Genomic DNA, 17,435 nt, shown 5'->3' with positions numbered 1-17,435 from the left:
GCCGCCGGCCGGGTCCTCGCCGCCGGCCCCGGTGCGCCCGCCGCCCGCCCTGCCGCCCGCCGCCGCGCCTCGGGGCCACCCGCGCGCCCTCCGCGCTCCGACCGCCGGCCGCCATCGGCCGAGAGGCCCGCGGTCCCGGGAGCGCGGCCCGGGGAGAGGGCAGGTGGGAGCGGCGGCGCCGCGGCCGGGCGAGCGCGGCTCCCGAAGCCCCGCCGAGGCCCGGCTGCAGCGAAGCGCCGAGCGCCGCGCGGGAAGGAACCCGAGCCGCCCGCTCTCGCCGCCCCCTCCTCCGCCGGCCGCCCGCCCACCCGCGGCAGGGGCGCCGGCGCCCGCTCCCCCTGGGATCCCTGCCCGACCACCGGGCCGTGCAGCTCGCTCCTCTTCGGCCTGACGCGGCCCGGCCGAGCCCCGCCGCGCCAGGGCTGAGCCCCTAAGCATGAGCCTGGTGGGCAGAAACTCCCGACACTTTTCCGAAGAAGTTCTGCTCCCTTGGCTGGGTGGGCCGGCTCCGTCGACAGCGGCCCCTCGGTGGTAGGGGTTGCATCCGCCGCGGAGCACCGGGGAAAAGCAGCTCCCCGCTTCTGCGGGTCCCCGCTGGAGTTCCCCGCCGCTGTGTTGGGCTCCTCCTTGAGACACCCCTTTCCGGCCTGTCTCCTCTGCCCCGTCGTCAGGGCCTCGGCCTCCTCCGTCTCCCGTGACCTCTAGCCCCTCTTGGTGCGAACAAAGCCCTAGTGTCTTGTGGCTGGTGCGCCAGGGCTGTGGGCCCGCTACCTGTGCGCCCATGGCGGCGGCATGTGGGGGTTCCTGTGCATGTTCGGTCTGTGTGAGCACAGCAGCTTCCTCTGAGTCTTGCCCGTGGGCCGCAAGCTGCAGGGTCAGGCTGTGGCTAGGGAAGGGCCCAGAGCTGGGAGAAGGTGGGAAGTGCCGCGCTCCTGCCGCTGGGCCTTCGCAGCAAGCGAGAGGCCGGCTTAGTGCCCCCAGCGCAGCCCAGGAAACAGTCCAGGATACCGGGGAGCGGCCCGCGCCCAGTGGGCCCTCCGTGTGGCCCTCGGCTCCCTCCCTGTCTGCTCCGTCCTGACAGGTGGGGAAGGTGGCCCTCCAGGGCTCTTCTCTGGACCTAGAAGCCAGCTGGCGGCATCCCACAGCCTTGCCCTGAAGCCAGAGAACCAGACCCGAGGTGGGGCGGAGCACAGGTCTCCCCTTCCTAGGAGTCCTTGGGGAGAAAATGCCAAAGCAGAGAGCAAGTGTGTCGGGGTAGACACTGCGGAGCCTGCACTGAGCGCGCCCTGGAAAGCCCTCAGAGCCCGGCCGGCACCCCCAGCCCTCCCCAGGAAGGTGGCCCAGGCAGCCACCGGCCACGCTGCCTGACAGAGCCCAGGATCCGGCGGGGAATTTCATTTCACTGGACAATATTTTAAGCAGATGTGGACGTCCCTGGGGACCTGACTCCATTACCTGGAGCTGAGGCAGCCGGGCAGCCCCAGGGCCACCCAGAGAACCTCACGGCCAGGGTCGGGGGGCTAGGGGAGGAAGGAGAGGTCATGGTTATAGGCCAGAATGTGGGGCTGGGCTGTGCCTAACGCCATGTGTCAGGCCCACCCGGAAGGACAGCCTAGTCCATGAGGGTCACCCCCTGAGTCAGAGCTCGAGGGCTGCCCCAGAGGGCGCATCTGGGGCTGGAATATCGTTTGTATTTCCCTAGGACCCCGCCCCCGGGGGTCTCTGGGGCTGGGCCTGCATGCTGGCCGAGCTAGCATCACCTTTGGGCCCACACGGGGGGCTCTGAGTTCAGTTTCCCGAGGGCAGAGGCCGCTGCCGTGCTGAGCACCTCCTCAATGGGAACCTAGGAGCCGGGGGGCAGGGTGAAGACAGGTGGGCCCGGGGTCCTTCACACTGGCCAGGGTGCTGCTGGCCTGTGGGGAATTGGGGCCAGCCCTCCCCTACACTTCCCAGCAAAGTGCCTAACAAAAGCTTTGTGTGTCCGTCACCATCGAGAGCCAGGTGGGGGGTTCAGCTCAGCCAAGGCAGCCTCCTGACCTGCTCGTCCCACGGCTGGGGTGGGGGGCGGGCTGTGTAGGGGAGGGTGTGTTCCCAGAGACAGAGTCCAGTCCTGGCCCCCATTCGAGCCGCCCCTGAGACCTGCTCACCATGGACGTGGTTGACAACCAGACAGGATATATTCCAGGCCTGGGGACAGTGTCCCCAGGACAGCTGCCACCTCACCCCTGGGGTGGAGGTGGGTGGCTGCTATCTCTGGTCCAGGCAGGACTTGGGCGTCTGGTGTGTGCGATCGAGCGTGATGTGGGTGAGGAGGGCTGTGTGGGACAGGCTGGGAACCCGGCTGGAGGCTGAGCTTTCAGGCGGCTCCTTCTCCCGGGCCGAAACCAGCCGGGCTCTGGCTCTGCGCGGCCCTGCCCTTGTGCCGCCCACCAGGGGACGTTTGCCCCGTCTCCCCACAGCCGGGATGGCAGCCTCCTTTCTGGACGCCTGGGAGGGCAGCAGTGCCAGGAAATGTCCGGCAGGAGTCGAGCGTCTCACCCCGCTTCGGGCGAAAACACCGAGGCTGCGGGGGAGGGACGGGGTGCAGGGCTGGCGGCCAAGGCCAGGTGCCCCGCGGCCGTGCACTGAGTGCCTGAGGGCTCTGGCCCCGCCATTGGCCCCGCGGGTGTGCCTGGGCGCCCAGGTCTGTGGGCGGGGGCAGATGCCAAGTCGCGTCCGTCGGGTGACCTCGGAGCGGGCTCCCAGGGGAAGGGCACCAGTTGTGTCCTCAGGTCTCTACCACTGGACACCCACCAGGTCACTCTGCACCTCCTGTTGGCCCTGGCAGGGAGCAGGTGCGAGCTGGACCGCTGGACCCTGCGGGCCCCCATGGCTCCCCAGAACCCCGAGTTCCACTTCTGGGCACAGCACGGGGCAGGGGACCTGGTCCTGCCGTTTCTGTTGGGAGGCCGGGTGCTGGCGGTGGGACCAGCCGGAGTCTCCCCCCCTCCCCGGGCCCCTAGGGGGAGGCCGCCAGCTCGCAGGGCCGCTGTAGGCTCGATTAGCCCCCTGTTTTATTCAATTAGGAGGCAATTAGGGATCCTTGGGGGGCTGGGGCTGGTAATTAAGGTGATGTATAATTAGAGTTTCAACAAAAATTATCCAGGATTAAAAATCTTTTGAATAATTTCGTTTAAAAATTTCAAATAGCGTTAAAGACAATTTATCAGGTTTTGAATCAAACCCGTGTAACAAGTCTTGGACGCTACAGCTCGCGTAGCGGGCCCGGGAGGACAAGGACAGCCTGAGCACTGTCCCCCTGCGGGAAGGAAACTTGGCGAGGGGACAGAGGAGCCGGGCCTTGCTGCGCGGTACGGTGGCGGTCGCGCACAGACGCGGGCTGCCCAGGGCTGTAGACAGCGCAGGCCGGCCGGGTGAAGGGGCTTGGGGACCCGGGGCTGAGCCAGCGTTGCTGCAGCCCCCCGTTCTCCGCACGCACAAAGTCCCGTAACTACCGCGCCACAGGAACGGCTCTGCAGGCCGTTTAAACGAAGCAGTGCCTGCCGCCCCGGGCTCCCTTCACCCCAGCTCAGCCAGCGGTCGGCGCCCTCCTCCCCCTCGCCCTCCCCCTTCTCCTCATCCTCAGGGGCCTGTGTTGGGGCCCCAAGGGTCTCCGCCTTTTGGCTTCCGGGACGGAGAAGGGCGGGCTCCCAGCTCTCAACTCCCCGACTTCTGACCCTGACCCAGACTCTGGGGCCGCAGCCTGTGTCCCATTGCAGTCGCTTTGGGGATCTGGGCACAGAGAGTGGAGAGAGCTCGCCCAGCGCCTGGGTCAAAGTCAGGGTGGTGTGGGGAGGAGGGAGATGGTGAGGGGAAGCGAAGCGCAGGGTGGAGGTCGGGCTTCTGAGAGCAACTCTGCCTTCTTCCTGGCCCGCATCTTCGGGCCCAGCTTCGCCCAAGGGGGTGCACTGGCCCCGAGCACTCACCCCACGCACCTGCCCACTGAGAGGCCCGAATGGGCTGCAGCCCTAGCAGCTGCCCCTGTCCCTGTCAGTGCCCGATCCTCCTCCGGGAGGCAGGAGGGGGTCTGGGACCCGCAGAGGCACACTTGGTCCACTTACTAGACATGACCCCACTCCTTTTCACTGACCTTGAGGAGGGGATTTGGCCTTGGGGGCACCACTTTTAGGGGTAAAAAAAAGTCCCAAACACAGAGAGGTCAAGTAGCTCTTTTGAGGTCACACAGCAAGTTAAGGATGAACCGGAATGCCACATAGGTAAAGCTCCCCAGCTTTCTTATTCGAACACCCTCCTCTGCCTAGGGTGCTCTACGCTGTACTTAATGCCAGCGGATTTTCTCTTTTTATGTGTCAAGGTTTAAGCATTTTCCCAAGGACAGTGCTGAGCTTGAAACCGGTCTGGTTTTTAAAAGCAAATGAGACGTCCGTGTCCCTACAGGTTGTGCACACAACCCGCTAACTGTGTCCTCAGCCTCCCCCAGACTGGCTGTTCTTTGCCAGGGTCCGGACTCCCCAGGCCGGGCAGGAAGCTTTGCCGGGGTTTTCCAGCCCCGGTCCCTGGCTCTGGGTGTCCCCTCCCAAGGGCAGGTGCAGACCAGGGGCAGCCTCATCGGAGTACCCCCACCATGCACTGCCTTTCGCCCCCGAGCAAAGGCAGGAGGTGGAGGGCCGGCCTGCCTGCCCACCCTCACCCCAAATCTGGAGGGAAATAATCACCGCCCCTCCCCCCCAGGCAGTGAGGGAGAGGTGGAGCCGCTGCTGTGCGGACCTGAGCCACGGGGAGGAAGGAGCGCAAGGCTGTAGTTCCAGGTCCAGCCCTGAACCGCTGCTGCTCCGGGGACCTCAGGCTCCCGACGACGGGGCTGTGCTTCTCCGTCCGGGCTGGCCAGTACCCCTGAGCTCACGGCGGGGGCGAGGGGGGTGGCCAGGGCGATGGGGAGGGCCTCTTCCTGCCCTACCACTCTCTCTCGGGGCTTCTGCCATCAAATCCTTGGCTGGCCCGCCCGGCCAGCCTCTCCTGAGACTCAGGAACAATGCCCTGGAGCTCGCAGAGAGCCGTGCCTCGGCCCTGAGATACATGTTTGTTTAATAGTTAACATTCTGTGCAAAAAAGGAGGGAAGTCAGAATCTGGTGAAGGCTTTGCTTATTTTATATCCACTATAACTATTTCTGTCCATGAAAATTGGCTTAATTATATCAATGGAATGTTTCTTTTTCAATTCTGTATGCAATTAGTCCATCTTGCTGGCTGCAATTTATTTTAATAAAAAAATAAACCAGTGGTGTGTTCAGTTCCTCGTCCCCTGGGGACAAATGCGATTGGTGTGTTTAATTTCATTAACTACAATGCGGCCTACTGGAAAAATGTATAAAATCAGCTTTATACAGCTTAAACACTGGCATTTGAAACAAATCATTATTGCATTAGCTGTCACACTGGTAATTCTAGAATCTAAGGAAAAAAATATATTATGGCTGTTTTTATAACCCTTTGCAAATGCACTGTTAAAATAATTTATAATCATTTTAAAACATGGCTGGGTCCTGGTGAATATTTTACCTCCTCTAAGTCGACTCTGCGTCCCCCCCCCCCCCCCCCCCCCCCCGTGCCCACTTTACATACGGATGTCTGCGCCACGCCCAGCCCCAAACATGCGTGTTTCAGGGCGGAGACGGTGGACCCTGTCCTTAAGCAGACGTGATAAGGTGGGTCACCTTTTCGTTCTGGTCTGACCCGATCCCGGTCTAAAATGTGCCTGGAGCTAGAGAGGCCGGAGGGGAGCCGGGACGCTGTGCTGCCGCCGCCACCGCCGCCACCGAACCTCCACCTGCCCCGCCCCGACCGTGGTGGGCCGAGGGATCCGGAAGCAGAGCGGGATTTAGGGCTTCATTGGCGTCGGGGCAGAAACATCCCAGGGCCCGCGTTCCCCGCTCACACTTGGGGAAGTGAGGAACAGCGTTAGCTCTGCTCATTCCCAAAACCCTGCTCAGGAAGGAAGAGAAGCGGGGACCCTTATGCACTGGCTTTCTGAAGCTGGCGGGAGCATTCTCTGCAAAACTCCCCAGACTCGGGCTGCTGTTCGGTGACAGCACACTTCCGGGAAGGGCGTGAGCCTTCAGTCCGCACCCCTCACCCCTTGGGGAAGGCGGGGCAGGGGCGGTCAGCAATCTCGGCGGGAGTTCGCACCCAGCCTGGGCGGACCCTGCAGGTGACGCAGGGGACTGCCGGTGCCCGCCCCTCCCTCCCTCCGGAGGTCGAGCGCCTAGAGGGGCTCACAAGGGATCCGGATCCGCATCGGGATGGGAGGGTCCCATCCATGGAGAAGCAGGGAGCTGGGGGAGGGCTCCAGGCTCTTGGGGGCACTTGGAGGTGACTTGAAGCCCGTAGCTGAGTGCTGAGTGCTGGCTCTTCCTAGTGCGGAGGTGGACCGGGACGGGGCTGCTGCCAAGGGGCAGAGACACTGGGGCTCAGCCTGGCCTTAGGCTTCCTCCAGGGTTTCGTCCCTCCCACCCCAGGTAGCTCCCCGGGGGTTAGGAGGAAGAAGAGACCTCGGTCAGCCTGGTTTTAGCTGGGGATGGGGCTGTGGCCTCTGCAAGGGCTTCCCAGGTCCCAGCAGGGGATTCCTGGGGGTGAGGGGGGAGACATATTCAGGCACTTCTGGCCGGACTGAGGGCTGACCCCTAGCCTTGCCCTCGGCCTCCCCGACCCCCCCGCCCATGCATTCAGGTGAACTTGGTAGTCTCTAATGGATTCCAGTGCGGGGCAAGGTGGGGGCATCAGGGGGACGTGGGCTCCGTGTCCTTAGCTCTGAAGGCCTGCTCACCAAGACGGTGACCCGCGGGGCTGAGTCGGGGACCCAGACCCCTGACTCACGGGTCCAGGGTGGGCCCTCAGGCCTGTGGTTTGCTTTCCAGTCAACCTGATGCTGAGTCAAGAGTCCAGATGTGAGGCCTTTGTCTACTTCCTCACGTCTGAGAGAAGAAAGCCGAAGGCTGGGTGTGGGTGGGGAGCCCCGGACCTGGGTGCCCCTCTCCAGACCTCCTGTGAGACAGGCCTGGCCCTGCCCCAGAGCCCCAGCACCTGCTTCACTCTGGCTCCCTACTGTGTGCCCCGCAGCCCTGGGTCCCGCGTCCCACCCCTGCTGCCCGCACGCCCTCCCACCAGCACCCCAGATACCCACGTGCATCTGCATCTTGCTTGCCCCCAGCCTCCAGCAGGTGAGACGGCACGGAATGTCCTAGAAGGGTCTGGTGTGCTGCTGGCTGGGGTCCTGGGACTGGGTCAGGGTGGAACCGAGTTCCCACGCCAGACAGGCAGTGAGTTTGCGGTTTATTCCCTTGGTCTGCCTGGAGAGATGCTGTGCGGGCCCTCAGCCTCCTGAACCATCCTGGGCTCTCCCGGCAAGGGGTGGCCATAGGGAGGGTGTGCCAGCCTGCCGGTGTGCACCTGCCCGCCCGAGGGTGTGGGGTGCGGCCCCCGACACGTGGCCCTGCCCTGTGCATCCCGGCCGCACCCGCCGTGAAGCCCTCCGGCTCAGCCGCTCTGCCCTGCGTTGGTTCTGGCTGTGCAGCTCATCCTCGGAGGAAACCACGCACACCACAGCCTCGGTGCGCGGTTTTATTTTCAAACCGAGGAGCACGGGTGCCCACGTCTGACTCGGTCCCTCTGATGGGCAGCCCGTGTGCTCGCCCGCACGCATCCAGCCGCGCCCCTGCCGCCTCGTCGTCCGTGTCCCTTCTCCGTCCGTCCACCTCGGGGGTTCAACAGCCCGTGGCACGTGCTCACTCTTCTCCCCTCCCAGAGCCCCCCTCCAGCTCCTGGGGGTGTCAGGGTCTTCTGTTTGTTCTGGGGGCTCTGTGTCGTCTGTCCGTTCCTTCCTGCCCCTGGAGCAGAGCACGCCGTCCTTGGGCCTACTGTGTGCAGGGCTCTGAGACGTGCCTGAGGCTCCTGAAGGCCGCCTGGTTGTGGGCCGGACCCCCAGGGACAGGCCTGGTCACGCCACCACACTCTGGGCAGCGTGACGAGTCTGGGGCCACAGGTCCTTGCCCTGGGATCTGGACTTCTGTGTCCAAGCTGTTTGATTGAGGAGAAAGCCAGATGAGACCAGCGGGCCACCCCCAACCTCATTGCTTCTGGGGGCAGCTCCCTCTTGGGCGTCTCTGCTGGGGGGGTGGGCTGGACCCCCAGCGAGTGGGTCTGTTTCAAATCAGAAAGGCCAGAAGGAGGGGCCGAGAGGGAGGGATGCTCGGACGGGAGCTTGGCCCATTTGTCTGCTTCTGTGAGTCTCCGTGTTTTAAATTCAGTGGCTCCCTTGAAACATGTGCGCGTCTCTGGCACCTGGCGTAGGCCGGGCATCTCCAGCACTTCGGCCCTGGGATGAGACGCCAGGGTCGACGCGCGCTGAACAGGGACTCGCTGTGGCTGGGGCTCTTTCCCGAGACGCGGTTTAATCCCCGTATCTGCATTCAGAAGCCGGTAGTCAATATTATGCTGCAATATGGATTTCCATAATAGACTTCCATCGCTCCTTCTGGTTGCGTCTCCGAGGGAAAGAGGCGCGCATGGAAAAGCACTCAGACATTTGTATCTGCTCAATGGGCTGTGACAGCTCTTCAGAGAGGCCGGGCCGCATCAGTCCATAAAACACTTAAACAAAGACTAGAAATTACGCTCACCGGAGGAACCCAAATGGTGACCGCGGGAGAGCCCTGCTGGCCCCGGGCAAGCGTGGGGTGTCCACCCTGGCAGGTCCCCACACCTCCTCCGTCCCGCTGCAGAGCCTCTGCCATCCCTGGCGCAGAGGGCCCGCCGACGGTGCTCCTGCGGCAGGTCAGGTGAAGGTCCGGACTCGGGCTGTTGCCCAGCATTCCTGTGATTGCCGGGCAGCCGGCTTCCTCCTCCCCAGTCCCAGGGAAGTGACATGCTCAGGTCTTGACTGTGTTGGGAATCAGGGTCTCTGGCTTGTGTTGCCCCCCACACCCCCACCCCCACCCCGTTCAGCAGTGGCTGTTGATCTCCAGCTGGCCCAGCTCCCCGAGCAGCGAAGGGGTCAGATCCCGAGTGGTCCTGGGCACTGGTTCTGGGGCTTCGGTGCGGAGGAGGGCACCGTACTGCCGGAAGGCCCCAAGTCCCTTTGGGAGGGGAGCTTGTGACGACGTCTACAGTGTCAGTTTCTACGGAGCTGCTTGGGCCGTGGCCGTGAGCGTGGGGTGTGGCGTGCGCACGGGCCGGGCCAGTGTCCTCGAGGCTGCCACTTGCTCATCCCAGGAGGCTTTCCTGGGGGGCTGGCCTCCCTTGCGAACTTCTTCCTCCTCTCACTCCTGCCAAAGCCAGTGCATTCTTGAGCCGCCTGAAAGCTGGGGGGCCTTTCTGTGGGCCAGAGCCGCCGCTGCTGGAGGGAGACGCGGCCCCTGGCACAGCCCCTGCCTCCGGTCTGTGTGCAGAGATGGTGTCGGGGGCGCAGACCCGTCCACGCGGCTGCGGCCGTGCACCGTGGGCAAGCGTGGGGCTGTGTCTGCCCGAGACTCACCCTCAGGCCAGACTCGTTGCTGCCCCATCCCTGCCCCCTCGGGCTCTGCACCGAGCCCCCCACGCAGCTCGGTTCTCTGTGGTGTCTGGAACCGTGGCTGTGGGGCCCAGAGCCGTCTGCGGCGGGTGGTTGAGGGAGAAGGCGGCAGGGAAGCTCACAGGTAGAGAGCGGGCGGCCCGTGCGGACCTCCCTGCACGTTTGTGCCCCCGGAGAGACAAAGAGGAGACGGAGCTGTTCGGAGAATCCTGGGCCCTCGTGCTCACACTGAGAAAAATTAGGGCCTCTTGAAAAATTACAGAATTATGCTGCAGTGTCAGGTTGCAAGATAATGATGTGTCTGTGTGTGAAAATATTAAATTGCAGTAACACGCCTGTGCGCACCTCTCTGAATACGGCATTCAGCTCCCAGCTCGGGCCGGGTGCACAGCTAGTGACTGACAGGACACAGATGGTACCGGGAAACGTGGGGCTGCGGCCGGACTGCGGCTCAGCGATCGGCAACTCCGTCGCGGTCCAGTCCAGCCGTCCTTGGCTTTCATGAAACAGCCCGACGGCGTGGCTAATTATTTATTTATCACGTTAGCGGGAGGAAAACCTGTCAGGGACAGATCGATTTTTCCCCGGAAGTGATTTGACGTTACTAGCAATAGGGCCGCCGAGCTGGGCCGGGTGCTGGCCTCAGACCTCCCAAGACCCCAGACCTCCCACAGCCCGGGCTTTCACACACGGGCCGGCGGCCGGCGTGGCCCGTGAGCCTCGGCGAGGCCGGCGCGCTTTCCCACCAGGAGGACTCCCGGCGGGCTCCTGTTCGGAAGAGGGTGCTCAGTGTCATCTCTTCTTCCGGGCCGATGGGATCCGAGCAGCAACAAGTCAATCGGGGACAAGGGGAGACGCTGCATATGTCCCCCGTGCCTCCGATAATGAGCCGGTGAGATGGGGCCCTCCCGCCTCCACTCGGGGCGCTCCGGCCGTGGTCAGGGAGCCGGGGTGTGTGCGCGTGTGCGCGTGTGACGGGCTGCACATTCGCAGTCGAACAAAAGGACTGCACAGGCCGCTGGAAAGCAAGTCCCTGGAACCCCGGGGGGAGCCGAGCGCAGGCCCAAGAGGGGCTCTTGTTTCTCGGCCGGAGCCGGAACTGCAGAGCAGAGGGGCCCCTGAGTCTTAACTCTCTCTCCATCGAAGGTGTTAATCTTCCCTTCCAAGGGTTAGATAAAGCCGCTCAAAGCTGTTTGTTATTGAATCTCATCTGCTAATTATGGCTGCGGACTTGGTCCGAGGCCCAGTCTGGCCACCCCGCCTGGCCCCCACGGCTGGCGGCCCACACAGGGGTCCTTCTTTGCTGTAACCCCAGTGCTCCCCGGCCGGGGTTTTAGGTTGCCTCCCGATGATGCTGACGGACTGCCCTCATTCCAGGGGAGAGGCCGCAGCCATGAGGGGGAGAAGCCCAGCGCCTCGGCAGGGTCCCGTAAGCCCCTGGGGACCCCTCCCTGACCCACAGACCCCCCCTGGCACCGTGAGGGAGGGGCTGGGGAGGAAAGCAGCCGTGTCTTTTCTGACAAAGAGCCCCGACTCTTTATTCACTGGGCCCTGGAGTAATCCTTGGCCTCCTGTGCAGGGCCTGTGGCTGGTGGGGAGGTGGGGGGTGCTGGGAAGTGGGCCACGGACAGCTCCGGGAGGCCGGCAGCAGGCTTTGCCGGACATCGGACCCCCAGGCTGGAGGCGAACCTCCTGAGAAGCCGTGCTCGTGGTGCTGGTTCCCGTCACGGGGTGGTGGTCACTGGCAAAGGGGCACATTCTGGCCACAGGGCGCCCAGGAGGGGCACCTAGAGGCCATGGTGACATCTCCCCTCCAAGCCACTGACACACCCTGAATCTGTAAAGGCAAAACCAAGCCGAGCCCTCCCCTCCCTGGCCGGCCCAGAGGCAGAGGCCCCCAGACCCTGGGCCGGCAGGCAGGCCAGGGGTGATGATGGTGAGCGCCGCCGTGAGCGTCACCCGTGGGCCGTCGGCGGGGGCGGATGACTGTCCCCCTAGTTCCCGAGGCCCCTCAGGTCAGAGGGCGGTCAGCTCCAGGCCTCGGAGTTGGCGTGTGGTCTTCACTTCCCGAATTCCAGAGGGGAGAAGCCGCTCCATCATCTTAGCTCATCTCCGATGCAGCAGAGGACAGCAATGGTCCACCTGCTGCCCCGGGGGGAGGCTCGCCCCCAGCAAAGGGAAGGCAGGCGGGGTGGTCTCAGGCCGTGCCCCAGAGGAGACCTCCTGCCGCTTGTGATCTTCAGGGGCAAGTAGGACCCCTGTAGGTCCAGCACGAGCACCTCCAGGCCGGCCTATGCCTCCATCTGGAGTCACCCTTGGCTCAGGCTGAGGGACTCCAACCTGCCAGCTCCAAGGACATCCCCCAAGGAAACCCCAGCTGAGGGTGAGTTTAGTTTCGGAGAAGCAGAGGTGGGGCCCTGAGGCATCGTCCTTTGTCCTTACCAGGGCTGGACTGGGGGCCACACGCGGGCCACACTCATGGTGCCCTTGTCACCACAGGTCAGCTCCGGGGCTCGCTGACCTATCCCATCCCTGCTGGGTTAGGACAGAACAGGGGCCGGGGGCCGGTGTCCTGTGCCTTCCTTCCCCGGTACCTTCAGCCTGCCCCACAGTGCTGGGGGCGTTTCTCTAGATCCTGCGAGGCAGACACGGGCGTCCAGTTCTGCCTCTGTCCCTTCCCAGCCGAGAAGGGCTGGCCGGCTTGGAAAGGTGAGACTCCATCCGTGTGTCCCATGCGGGTGAGCCCCACACCTCCTTCCTCCTCTCCGGGGCAGGTGCTCCCGGCGGCCCCTCGCCTGACGTCTCTCCCCGGCTCGGATGGACGCGAGGCTGACGGCACGTGAATGTGTTTTTATCATTGCTGTGATGCCTGCAGGGTCCAGGCTGTCTTGTCAGCAGCTATTTGGGGTTTCTGGAACTTTCTTGCCCCTGGGGAAGGCAGGTTCGTGTGCAAGTGTGTGGGGTGGAGGAGTCTGGCCGGGGCTACCTCTGCATCTGTGCCCTGTGGCCCACAGATCCAAAATCTCCCCTGAAAGGATGTGACATGGCGTGTGAATGAAGCAGGGGCATGGGGTCAGGCGGCCGTGCGGGTGTGAGCCATCCCGGCCCAAGAGGCGGCGCCCACCATCGTGCGGACAGATGGTGATGGTCTGGGGGGCCTTGGGCCGCTGTGCCGTCCGTGTCTGCGCTGGGTTTGGACTCTGTTCCCCAGGCTTCCTGGAGAAGAAGCGCCTGGGACCGTGGCAAGCTGTCCTGCCAGACCCGGGACCCACAGCTGGGTAGGGACTTAGAGTCCGTGGTGAACCCTGTCTTCTGGGGTCCTTTGCTTAACTTTGTGCCAGAGGATTTGGGGATACTGGGTGGCAGGTCCCAAACCTGGAAGAGGGGAAGCTCTTGCCCTCTCTCTGCTGCTGTCCGGGGACATTCTGGCTTCTGAGAGTGCATCGACACATCCGGAGGGTCTAGTTTAGGACTTGCTCTGAGATCCGTGGGACAGTGGGATTTTCCTGTAATCCGTTCTCGTATGCACTGCCGTGCACATACAAGCACATGTGCACACAGGAGGGCCCCCACCAGTGTGTAAGCTCACACATGTACGCATGGGGACACGCCCACAGCGCACACACACATGCATGTGTAGGCTCGCATGAGCCTACATGAGCTCACACGTGCTTACATGTATGCGTATGTAGGCACGCCCACACGGCACACACAGCAACCCATGTGCAGGCACACACTGGGACAACTTACTCAATACAGTATGTACACACATCACACACATGCACATGCACATGCACAAGCATACGCATGTGCTCCTGTGTGCAGATGGCTCTGTGCGTGCACACGCACGCACACACGTGACTACATAAGCCAGACCTGGGCGTTGTCCTGGACGGTTCGGGGGAGCCGCGGGCAGAGATCAGAGCAGAGCAAGTTTGGTGGTGAAGGGGTGCTCCTGCTGGGAGCTGACTCGGGGTTCCCTGGCCCCGAAACAAGGAGAGGGAGGCTGGGAGGCCAAGTCCAAGCACTAGCCCATGGGCCCCAGCAGGAGAAAGGATCGTGGCACCTGCAGGGCTGGAGGACAGGCCTTCCCTCCTCTCTTGTTGGGAGCGGCAGTCCTTGGGGCCCGGGGGTGTCAGGGGTCCGTCCCTCTAGGGTGGGGCAGGGGACTGCCTCCAAGAGCACGGCAGGACGGGCGGGATCTGGTGTCACGCAGATGCAGGAGAAAGGGCACAGGGTCCCCTCTGGCCCTTTCAAAGGGACATTCGATCTGAACCCTGGGGCCCAGTAAGGAGGTTCCCGCGAACCAGCACTGACGGAGTCAAAGCTCTCAGCCCTGGAGAAAGCGTGGGGACTCTGGCATGAGGCCCTCTGTGGGATTATCTGCCCCCCCTGGGAGGCGTGGAATGCTGGGGGTAAGAGGCCACAGCGATATGGAGCTCACGCAGGCCACCGATAAAGAGAGATGCTTTCTGCGGCCGCTCTGTTGCCGAAATTTGAGGTGCGGGCCCAGAGCGGAGGCCGCTGGCCCGGGACATTTGAGCCCGGGAGGCACCGTCCGCTCTGCCTGCGCCCTGGAGAATTTGAGTCCAGCTTGCGTCTGCCGGTGCAGAGCCCCAGGGCTCCTGCTTGGAGAACACAGCGTCTGGAGATACTGAACAGACCGGGCTGTTTGGGGAGGGGGGTGTCCTGGTGGGTTGCAGTGGCGGTACGGAGGTCAGGCGGGGAGGCTGACGGCCCCGGAGGCTGTCTGTGAGCTGCAGGCGGGGAGCCCAGGTGCGCCCAGGCCCGTGGGCTGGGGCTGCCCCGGGCTTCGGAGCATATGGTTTGTTTCTGTCCTGCCCCCTCGGTCCCAATTCCTTCTCATTTTTGCCAGTGGACGCAGGCATATCTAAGTGCTCTAGGGGCTGGGGCTGGTGCCCAGGACCCACCCTTGACCCTCTTGAGGTCCCGGTGGAACATGCATGCGTGGGTGGCATCGTGGCCTTGAGGACACATGGACGGTATCGGGCCACCTGCCGTCTCTGCGGTGCTTCGGGGGCCTGAGGGCCTTCAAGAGCCGCGGAGATGGGGTGGGCTGCCCCACGGGGTCGGAGCCATCCTGCAGCCCAAGGACGAAGCTTCCTCTTACTACCCATCTGAGTCTGGGGGGACGATGATGCGTCAGGCTCAGCTCCCTGAACACGGTTCCGAACTGCTTTGCTCTGGGATGGGAGAGGAAGGGGACGCTGCCCCAGGGCGAGAGCCGGACAGTCCTCCCAGGGAAGCGGAGGTGTTCCGATGCTCCCTCCAGGCAGGGGTGATATCTGTGCTCACAGCCTGGCTGGTAGTGGTTGGTGGGATAGGCTTTGTGCTCAGACAGACCCCCTTGGAACCCTGCACCCACCGCGGGCGAGTTCTGTAACCGGCTGCTGTCAGTGCTTTTGAGAAACAGGGGATCTGTACCTTGCAGGCTTGCGACTGAACCCAGAAGGGACTCACCTGCCCTCCTGGAAACCAGCAGCTAACTCCCAGGCCAACTGGCTTCCCGGAACTGTGGAAGGAAGCCATGGCTGGTCCTCTCTGGGGGCCTGGGCTGAACTTCCTGGTTCCTAGGGAAGGCGGGAGGTCCCCAGTTAGGCTCCCCTGCCCAGGTCTTCAGGGGCTACTGGTGGGCTTTGCCCGCCACGAGCTTCTTGAAGCCCAGGACTGTGTCCAGTCTGGAGGGCTGGCGCTCGGTCTATGTGGGCCGGCTGATAGGGTAGGTTCTCTGGAGCTCTGAGGCTGTCTGCTCCTGAGCACGCACCGGCTGGCTGGGCATGGGCCTGGAACCTTCCTGTGTGTCCCGGGGCGCCACTAAAGGCCACCGTGGTCTGGGTGGCTGCACAGTCGCCTCCCACTGAGTATCTCTCTATTTTTGCATCTCAGATCCTCCCTTACAGGGAGGAGGAGAGATAGGGAAACTGAGGCAGGCTCGGGGCACATAGGTGAACGAGAAGGTCTTTATAAACTGATGGTGTTTGCCTGGCAAGGCCCACGTGCAGGTTCCCCCCCAGGCCAGGCGACTTGCACCCCCAGTCACAGGTTCTGACCACCTGGCTCAGTGAGCTCTGTACTTGCTGTCCAGCACGACAGGCTCCGGCTCTCCGAGGTCAGGCCTCCGTCTGCTCTGATGAGACGAATCCCCATGCCCCTGCCCTGCACACCCCAAGCGCAGAGATGCCTCGAGCTGGAGCCTGGCCTGAGTTTCCTTCCGGCAGCCCCCAGCCTGACCTCCTACCCAGGGTGCACTTCCGTCTGGATCCTGGTCCCGTCTGGGAGCAGCAGAGCCAAGACAGAGCCCTGGGGGGCTTCTCTGGCCGAGCCGCGGCCATGCCACCTGGCGCCTGGGCAGAGCACACCCTCCTCTCCGGAGCTCCCTGAGCGTGACCTCTCTCCTGCTGCTGCGGAGGCTTCCTTCCCGAGCTGAGGAAGGATATCTGGCTTCACCTGCCCGTGCCTGCCCTATTTATTTATTTGTTTTTACAGGCTACGCTCTTAATTAGGCAAAAGATCTGTAGAAATGAGCCTGTGCCTGGAGTTTTCTGTGAAAAATGAGAACCTACGCCCCCCCACCATGAAATTTCCAGAAGTGAAGCAATTAAGTGTTGGAATTTGGCAGTTGACACACAGTATCGTTCACCTCCAGCGAGAGTCTAAAAAAAGCAAAAAGGAAGGAGAGACACTGACGTACAAGTGACGGCCGCTCTCAGCCCAGGCCTCGTGTCTGTAGTGGCCGTGGGGCCCGCCATGGCCACAGCCACGGCCACGGCCACGGCCACGGCCACCAGACCCTCTGTGAGCCTGAGCCTCCCCTGGAAGTGCCAGTCCCTCTGGAGGTGAAAGGTGAGGCCGGGCTTGCTTCTGGAAGGGGACGTCCCACATCCCACCTGCGAGAGTGAGGCAGGGGAGGCCGGCGGCCGGCCGGAGGGGATGGGGGCTTCGCGCCTGCGCGTCCAGTTAGAGCAGAAGGAGCCCGTTGGGTTGCAGCTCCCGGCGGCGCTCACCTCGCCCAGGACGCAGCCAACCCGCCACCCCCGGCCTGGGGCCCCTCCAGGGAACCACTGTCCACATCGGGGTCAGGTCAAGGGCCCTTCCTTGTGCTTGGCAGGCAACCCAACCCCAAATGAGGAAATTCACATTTCTTGGGTTTGTGGGAGGGAGTTTTTAGCTCATCAGAGATTTAAATCAACTTTGATTTTTTTTTTCCCCAAATGAATTCTTCGCCAAAAATGCCCACAGTGCGCCGTTCCCTCGGACGTTGCAATCCCACGTTTCCAGACTGTGAGCCCAGAGGGGCCTGCCCGGCAGCCCTCGAAATTTCAAGACCCCTGTTCTCCAAAAGTGTTTCTGGAGTGTTTTGTCTTTCCTTAAAAAACAACAACAACCTTCAGATGCCTTTGGATGAGTCTCTGGTTGTTGACAAATCAATTTTCCAGAGAGGGAGAGCGTTTCTCTCGGTGGCACCGGGTCGGCCTCCCGCGTGTGGTTGAGCAAAGCTCGCGCTGCATTTCCTGGCGAGCGGCGTCTCCCCTCCCCCGCGGCCCCCCTGCTCTCTGGCTCCTGCTACAATCTTCCTCTCCTCATTTCGCTTTGTAATGTTGTTTCTCTCACCTTCCGAGCCTCGGGCAGTGCGGCCGGGATTTACGAGCCCTGAACCTCCAACAGGATTGTCTCTTTCCTATAATCTCCGCGGCACCCCGGCCGTGTGACCTTGGCCGTCGCTGCCCACGTGAGATGCGCGCTGGGCTTCCGTGCAGCCGGGGGTCTCCCGGTGCAAGAATGAGGTGCCAGGCCCTGGGGCGCTGGCTGCGCTAAATCAGGGAGCGAGGGGCCGCGCCCCTGGAACAG

At 63.0% G+C, this 17,435-nt stretch overlaps 1 protein-coding gene across 6 annotated transcripts in view; it reads left to right on the top strand.

Moving 5' to 3' along the window:
* PRDM16 (PR/SET domain 16) overlaps positions 1-17,435 on the top strand; it is a 298,034-nt gene that overhangs the window by 1,429 nt on the left and 279,170 nt on the right. The window lies entirely within an intron of this gene.

The sequence above is a fragment of the Mustela erminea genome, chromosome 10, assembly GCF_009829155.1.
Source record: "Mustela erminea isolate mMusErm1 chromosome 10, mMusErm1.Pri, whole genome shotgun sequence".
In the NCBI taxonomy this organism is placed as follows: Eukaryota; Metazoa; Chordata; class Mammalia; order Carnivora; family Mustelidae; genus Mustela; species Mustela erminea.
The sequence above is the reverse complement of the archived record's forward strand: the minus strand, read 5'-3'. Positions and strand labels throughout refer to the sequence as shown.